This window comes from Halichoerus grypus, chromosome 4 (assembly GCF_964656455.1).
Source record: "Halichoerus grypus chromosome 4, mHalGry1.hap1.1, whole genome shotgun sequence".
NCBI lineage: Eukaryota > Metazoa > Chordata > Mammalia > Carnivora > Phocidae > Halichoerus > Halichoerus grypus.
The window spans coordinates 118,495,068-118,503,105 of record NC_135715.1 but is presented as its reverse complement, the minus strand read 5'-3'; the positions used below and the strand labels follow the sequence as shown (position 1 = coordinate 118,503,105).

Here is an 8,038-nt window from a genome sequence, read left to right as displayed (position 1 = left end):
CCAAAGTCAGGTCCGTATAAAATTCCAAAAAGAGAGGGATGTTAATCTATCAAAGTTGCTTCTCTCACACTTTCTCCACAAATTTCCTAATGGGTTTTATAAAGCCTCACATCAGTTACTATTTATTTCATACTGAATCTAAACTAGCAGTATTTTATTTGTGGCACAAGATGCAGCATGAGATGGAGGGAGGCAGTGGAGTAGGTAAATCAACTCAAGTGGACAGTATGACCCCAGATTTGAAGGGCATATCTCCTATAGAAACAGAAAGAACAAGTAAATGCCAATAGTATGGAACTTATCATTTGTGTGATATTCAAAGAAGGAAGATAATGCTTACTAGAATAGTTGGAGCAAACTTCATGGATCTTTTTAGTTCATGAAAGGAGGACCATTTAAATTTTTTATTGGAGAATACCGTAAATACAAAACATTCATTCAATTATCCATTCAATTCAACAAACACTGACTGAGCAACTATTTTTTCCAAGAATTGAAAAGGGTGTTGGGAATATAATAGTGTACAAAAATGGCTCCATAAAATGAAGCTACGAGTCTATCAGGACATTATTATCACTTGAGTAGGTATAAAATTACTTTCTATAACCAAGAAATGAAGTGTTGGGTCATTGACAGCAGGAAAATTGGGTTAGGGGAAGCTAGGAAAGGCTTTCCCAAAGTAAGACTATTAAACTGAGGTCAAAAGAAAGAGTAGGTTATAACCATGCAAGAGGGTGGGAGAGAGTTTATTAGAAGAAGGAACAGTGTGTGCAAAGGCCCTGTGGCAGGAGAAATTTGGCTTGTTTTGCCTCTCTTTGACGCTAGAATGAAAAGAGAAAGGGATCATATGACATGAGAAGCTACAGTAGGAGGTACACTAGAGCTGGTTGAAGTAGGCCTTTTAGGTCAGGTTAGAGATTTTGTTCCTTGTCTTTAAAGTGATAGGAAACCGCCTGCCTTGGGAGCCCAGTGCTACCGCCATGTCTTACGGGGCCAGCATGAACACCCTATATGCCTGGTGGAGCAGCTCAAGCTGGAGGCTAACGTAGAGATGGTCAAGGTCTTATAGGCCTCTGCAGAGCTTTGATATTACTGCATGCAGAGTGCCTGCAAGGATGCCCTGCTTGTAGGTGTTTCCGCTGGAAGCAACCCCTTCCAGGAGCCCAGATCCTGTGCTTTATTCTAAAGGCTGCAGGGAAGAAGTTCACAAAAATGCTACCAAATACACCTCTTTCATAAATGAACTTCAAGTGTTTTTATACCTGGAATATTACGTTTCTTTTATTTACTGGATGTTTACATTTGGAAAAGGAAAACATTTTTGTTTGTTAAAAAATTGAATATTTGTAATTTGTTGTACCTAAGATTTTTATACCATAACAAAACTTGTTCTTTTCTCATGAATTTACATCATCTAAATGAAGACAAGCAAGTATAAAAATCGGGGAAGAATAGCCTTTATTAATCAAATGATGTCTTGATTTTTCTAAATGAGATGATTGTTTTATTTCTAACACTAAACATGGAGCTGTTTCTTAGCAAACTTGTTTGGAAAGATCCATGTTGTGTTGTGTATTAGATTGCCCCATCCTGTGTATGAAGCTGACTTGGCTTTTGTCCTTTTAAGATCCTCTATAGTTGTGGTTGTACTAAAACAAACAAACAAACAAAAAAACCACCACCACCACCACCACAACAAAACACCAACCCCCCCCAAAAAAAACCTCTACATTATTTCATGTCTTTAAAAAAAATGTTTAAATGTGATCTTCAGAACATCACAAATGATTAAAAACAAAATAATGTGAAAAAATAATAAAATTAAGTGATGGGAAACCACTACTGAAATATTTAAATACAGTAAGGATTTGGGCACCTGGGTGGCTCAGTAGGTTAAGCGTCTGCCTTCGGCTCGGGTCATGATCCCAGGGTCCTGGGCTCAAGTCCCACCTTGGGCTCCCTGCTCAGTGGGGAGTCTGCTTCTCCCTGTGCCCCTCCCCTCACTCGTTCTCTCAATCCCTCTCTCCCTCTCTCTCGTGCGCGCGTGCGTGCACACGCTCTCTCAAATAAATAAATAAAATCTTAAAAAAAAAAAAAAAGAGGGGTGCCTGGATGGTTCAGTCAGTTAAGCGGCTGCCTTCGGCTCAGGTCATGATCCCGAGGTCCTGGGATTGAGCCCCATGTCGGGCTCCTTGCTCTCCCAGGAGCCTGCTTCTCCCTCTCCCTGCAGTTCCCTCTGCTTGCACTCTCTCTCTCTGTCAAATAAACAAATAAAATCTTAAAAAAAAAAAATAGAGTAAGGATTTGAGTTGGCCATGTGGAGGATTGACTTGATCAGTATTTGCATTTTAGGAGGCTCTCTCTAGCTGAAGGGAATCTCCCTGACTCTCCGTCTGTGAAGAATGGATTGGAGGCACTGAGGGAAGCCATGGGGAGGGAGGCCACTGCAGGAGTACAAGTGAGAGTTGATAGGTTTGTTTAGAATAGTAGCCACTGAAATGGAAAGAACTGTTTGTAGTTGAACAATATTTAGGAGGCAGAAACAATAAGGCTTTAAGATGGATTACATATGGGATGAGGAAAGAATGGATGTGTCAAGGAATGACTCCAGGGTTTCTGCCTCTTCAGCAGGGTGTGGAAGTACGGGAAATCATAAGGTTTCTCCTGGACGTGATCACAGTCATTGAGAATGCGGTGTACGTGCAGGTGATGACAGTGATACCCAGGTGGCAAGCAGCTGAAAATGAGTAATGGAATGGGTGCAATACAAAATGAAACTTACATAAGTTAGGAGGAGGCAGAAAATGGATAACTAACATTCAGACAGTTATATCTGGAGTCATGCACAACTAGTTTTTGTATGACCACTTGGTGACTTTAAAAAATACATTTTTGGATTTCTCATTTTAACAGTGTAAAATTGTATCCACTCACAGGATTCTTCTGAGAGTTAAATGGGATAATGTGGTGAAGTGTCTAGTTCCATTAGCACTTAATAACTTTATATTTTTTAAGAGAAAAGGGAGAGAGAAGGTCGCATTTTGAGTTTGAGCTGCAACCTTATACATTGCTCATCGCAGTCTCTATTTCAGATGTTTGGGAAGAAAAAGAAGGAAATGAGATGATTTGTCTCCAAAGACTTTTATTAGTTACGTCTGTTCTCTAAGTACAAGTCCAAAGGGCAAGCAGGCATTTTCCTCAGATACTCTATAGTAACATAAATTTTGAGACTGAGATTAAAAAATTATTGACCTGCTTTATGAAAGTTGTCCAAATTTTCTCCACACAAAAAACAGGTGAATTTCCATTCAGTCTGACAACACTGGATCTGCTCTAAGCTCTCTGGTTCACACAGTTCCTACTACTTCCTATTTGATACCTTAGACCTGGTCCTTTGTGTTCACTTACGTTAGCTTCTGGGACTCTGCATTCATCCAAGTGCATAGCCTAGACATTTCTTTCACTAACACCAGTCGTTAAGCTGTCTGGAGTGAGCCCACCTGGGTTCAAATCCTGACTCTGATGCTTATTACCTGACCGTGGAGAGTTAACCTAACCTCCCTCAACTTCCATTTTTTTTCATCTGTAATATAGGAATATTAATATTTAATCTAAAAGTTGTCATGCAGATTAAAGACATAACATATATAAAGCCCATAGGATGGTACATAACAATAGATTACTGTTCCTGGCAAGATACTGAAGAAGTGGGTAGATACTTCTCTTAGGTGTTCTTCTGAAGGGTTTAGTACATGCAAATAAATGTCTTCAGGGGTCCAACTATTCTCAGAAACCTACTCCAAGTAACCACCACTCATTCCCTTATGATTCTCTTATCAGGGTTTATCAATACTCAGCTACATATTATCACCACCAAACTTGAGCATTTCTAACTCATGTTTTCTGTCTTTCCTCCAGAGGATGGCTCAGATCTAGGCTCTGAAAAAGCCTAGATAAGGCCCCCTTTAGGACTCCAGAAAAGAGATGAGCACTTTAATGCAATTTCAGTATTTCCAAGAAGATATTAGCACTTACCAGGCACCCTCCTACCTCATTCATTTCATTTAAAGTGTTTTACTCCCAGAGTTATGTTCCTTGAGCTAAAACTTTGTCCCTTGGTTGTCAATCCTTGTAAGTTATCATAATATGAATAAATTCATTGGAATTTTGTGAGATGAAAATTCAAACATCACATAAAACAAAAGAAACAAATTTTTTTCTTCACCCAACCTCTCATTCCTTTCCTCAATATAACCATATTGTTAGCTTCAGATTATATGCTTATAAAAAGAAAAAAAATAGGTTTACTCAAATATATGTCTGTGTTTTTTAACAATTTTTTTTTAGAGAGAGAGTAAGCGAGCACAAGTATGCAAGTGGTGAGGAGAGGAGGAGAGGGAGAAGGAGAATCTCAAGGAGGCTCCTCACCCAGTGCAGAGCCCAAATCAGGGCCCAATCTAACGCCCCTGAGATCATAACCTGAGCTGAAACCAAGAGTTGGAGGCTCAACCAACTGAGCCACTCAGGTGCCCCTACATGTGTCTGTATTTTTAATTACAAATGGAATCATACTAAACATGCTTTTCTATAAAACTTTACATGTAAATATATACATATCAATATAGTTGAGTGGTTGCGGCATATTCTATTGCATGAGCTATGCATACATGAATTATGTAACAAATCCTCTATTGCTGGACATTACAAATAAAGTTACAGTGTGTACACGCACACACAGATTCCTGTATCTTGGCATACTTTTCTTTTAAGACATGTTGAAGACCTGAGCTAAGTCAATAACAGCTGAGGCAGCAAAATGGAGGTATAGGAAATTGAACATATGGGGAAATAGTCTGGGGCAGTTCCCAGATTTCTTTTTTGGACAAATGGTTATGTGGGATGACATTCACTGAACTAAGGAACACCATAGAGTAGAAAGTGGGGAAATGATGGCTTCAGTTTTTCACAGGTTAAGTTTCAGTTGTCCATGGAGCATCTAAATCAAGTCTGCTAGTAAGTAATTAGATATAATTTCCTGAAAGTGAAGAAACAAGTCTTGGCTGCCAAGTTGGTTCTGCAGCAGACTGTGAAAAAGGACAGTGTCAGAAATTAGCTGATCAAGGAATTAAAGTAGGATTCTGGATGAGTTAGAAAGAAAGAATACAGTTCTATTATGGCTTGAATGATAATACTTATAAGATAAAAGGAGACTATTTCCACCTTGAAATGACTTACTGCTGTGTGATAGTCATGTATTTCACTTATTAAGGCTAAATTCATATCTGTGGATACTTCTTTTATTTTTAAATTATGGAAAGTGCATACTTTTAATTCTTCAGTCTGGTCAGAAAACCACATATTAATTAGGGGAAAAGAGCGTATTCTTATGCCATATATTTTTGTTCGTTTATTTGGTCCACAGCACCACGTGGAGGAGAACTCTCTAAGCAGATGAAAAGCGCAGCAAGGGCTGAAATTGCTAACCCCAAACTGCAAAATTCTCATGAAAACGTGTCGACCAGAGATGGAAGCAGTGTCTGTTATAGAAGCTCCACAAGAGATGCTGGCCTTTCAGGAAGTTGTCTCTCAGGTGCTTTCCAACTCTAAGTCTGATTCTGACTGATATGAAGAAGAATTCAAGTTTTTGTTTAGTCAGGAGTCAAGGGCCTATTCCAAACCCAGCCCTGAAGGCCAAGGAATACCCCAGCTAGTCCCAGAGATCCCTCACCCAGCTGGCTGCGTGGGCTTATCAATCAAAAACAAGTCACCTGCGTCTGTAGCTACCCAGTCGCCTGGGGCCAGAACTCTAATTGGAATGAGAAGGGAAAGCAGCAGGCATTCTAACACTGCCTGGGGACATTCTTTCCCATTTCTTGCACAGCAGACTTACAGTTCAGAAAATGAAATTTTCTCCCCAGCTCAGTTTTAGCTCAGAAAGAAAACATACAGTACACTTGAGTTGCTGTAAAATGCTGGTTGTGATAGAGCACATCAGAACCCATGATTTGGATCTGACCCTTTAACTCTCACCTCTTTCTATACTACTTAACAGTTGGGCAAATTTCTCTTACTAAAAAGGGACAGAGGCAGTTGAATACAACTTCTGGAGACTTCCAGAAGTCTCCAACCCAGCATCATGCACTTGAGGATAGCAGCAAGTATTATTCAATAATGATTAGAGTGATGAATGCACAATAAAGCTTGAGAAGAAAAGGGTTCTGTAAATTTATAAATTCTAACAGATACTTGAACTACCCATGGGTCTCTGTGACAATAGATAGTGTCACATATGGGTTGGGAGAGGTTACTGAGGCCAAGATATTGCTAATTCCAGTAGAAGGTGAGAAAAGAATCTTACTTGTTTAGATGAAAACGTGGAAGGGGAATGAAGGAACACTGAATTTGCTAATGAATGCTGATAATTTTAGGTCAAAATATATTTTCTCAGGTTTTAAATTAGATTATCTTTCAGTTTCAATTAAATAATTGGTATAGTAGTATTTATTTAATTGCACAACACTTGTTTTAGTTGAATGAGGCTGAAAGCATTTAGCAGCTGAGAAGAAAGAACATATCTCTTAGAGGTGTTTGACAAATATTGAAGTAGGATATTGAATGGTGTGCAATAAACACTTCATACCTATGGTCCAAATCTATAGAAAATCTTCTCTGCGGGATACTTCTCGGGTCTTAATTAAAATCTTATATCACATTTCCTGCAGCCCTTACTTGAAATATGCTATAGAAAACTCAAGGTTCTGAGGAAGGAAATCAAAGTGAAGAACATACTCAGACAAGTTTCCAGTGGATATCCATCAAAACTTCTCCTAGTCAATTGTGACTGGCTAGTATTACACAAGAGAGACATTTCAATGGCCTATGTGCTACTATATTACAAGGTCATCTTCACTTTAATAGAAAATGCTTTGGAAGACTGAACTGATAGGAATTCATCAAAATATAATAGACATCTGCAATCAAATTCCATCCAGGGAATATTCTATGCACAACTTAAAGTGTGGACAAAAAAAATTTAGACCTAGGGATACAGGACTCAATTATCTGGGAATCAGAACTCATCACCTAATACATCATCTGAAGGACCATCAAAGATCTTAGAGAAGCAATCACAGTGACAAAATCAGTGTCTGAGTTCATGATTTCTCAGAGTCTTTTAGTAGTCAGTGTTAGCATGGATCAATTTTGTTTCCATCATTTTTTTAAATTCGAACTGACAGATATTTATAACAAAAAAATAAGTAAGAAGGAGGGAAAACATGAAAGAAAGTAAAAAGTGAATGCTGTAATGTATAATAAGCTAGAAGAAGCTTTTAACCTACTGTTTTTTTTAATGTATATAAGTCATGAGGAAAAAAATGAGAGACTTTAGTAGAAAGTGAGAAACAGATTTCACATTGCCAACTTGTCAAGTCAGAGATGATTGCAAGGACTTTCGAACACTTACTACCTAAAAGACTCACTCTAACCTCTGAAAGAATAAGCCTTACTAAGCAAAATGCCCTTGTAGTAGCAAAAATTTATCCGAGAAAGCTGAAGCCAATCCAGGTCTCTAATCTAGAAAGATTTAGTGTTAAGAACTATTTCACAGATGATGTAATTGTTGAGGAACAAACAGGAGAGTAAGGCAACAGAAGGAAGCCATTACTACCTCAAGGGCAGGAGGGACAATGGAGGTGATTTTTTCAATCTGGTGGGAGCCAGAGCCATGGCAGAAACGTCTTGGTCAGAACCAGCACCTCAGAGTGAGAGAACCAGAGTTATAGAGAAGCAGTCACTGCTAGAGACACCTCAGGAGGCAGAAGGAAAGGGGCAGAAAGAGCAGACTTCTCTCCTCCTTCTTCTGCCCTCTAATTATGGCCAGTGCCTGCCTATATAAGTCCACGTGCGCTGCCATAACAAATTACCATAGACTGGGTGGCTTACAAAACAGAAATTTGTTTTCTCACAGTTCTGGAGGCCAGAAGTCCACAATCAATGTTTCTGGTGAGATGGCTCTTCCTGGTTTGTAGATGACTGC

At 38.9% G+C, this 8,038-nt stretch overlaps 1 pseudogene; it reads left to right on the top strand.

Annotated features, from left to right (window-relative positions):
- The first annotated feature begins 980 nt into the window (after positions 1-980).
- LOC118552274 (guanine nucleotide-binding protein G(I)/G(S)/G(O) subunit gamma-10 pseudogene) lies at positions 981-1,186 on the top strand (annotated as a pseudogene).
- The last annotated feature ends 6,852 nt before the right edge of the window (positions 1,187-8,038 follow it).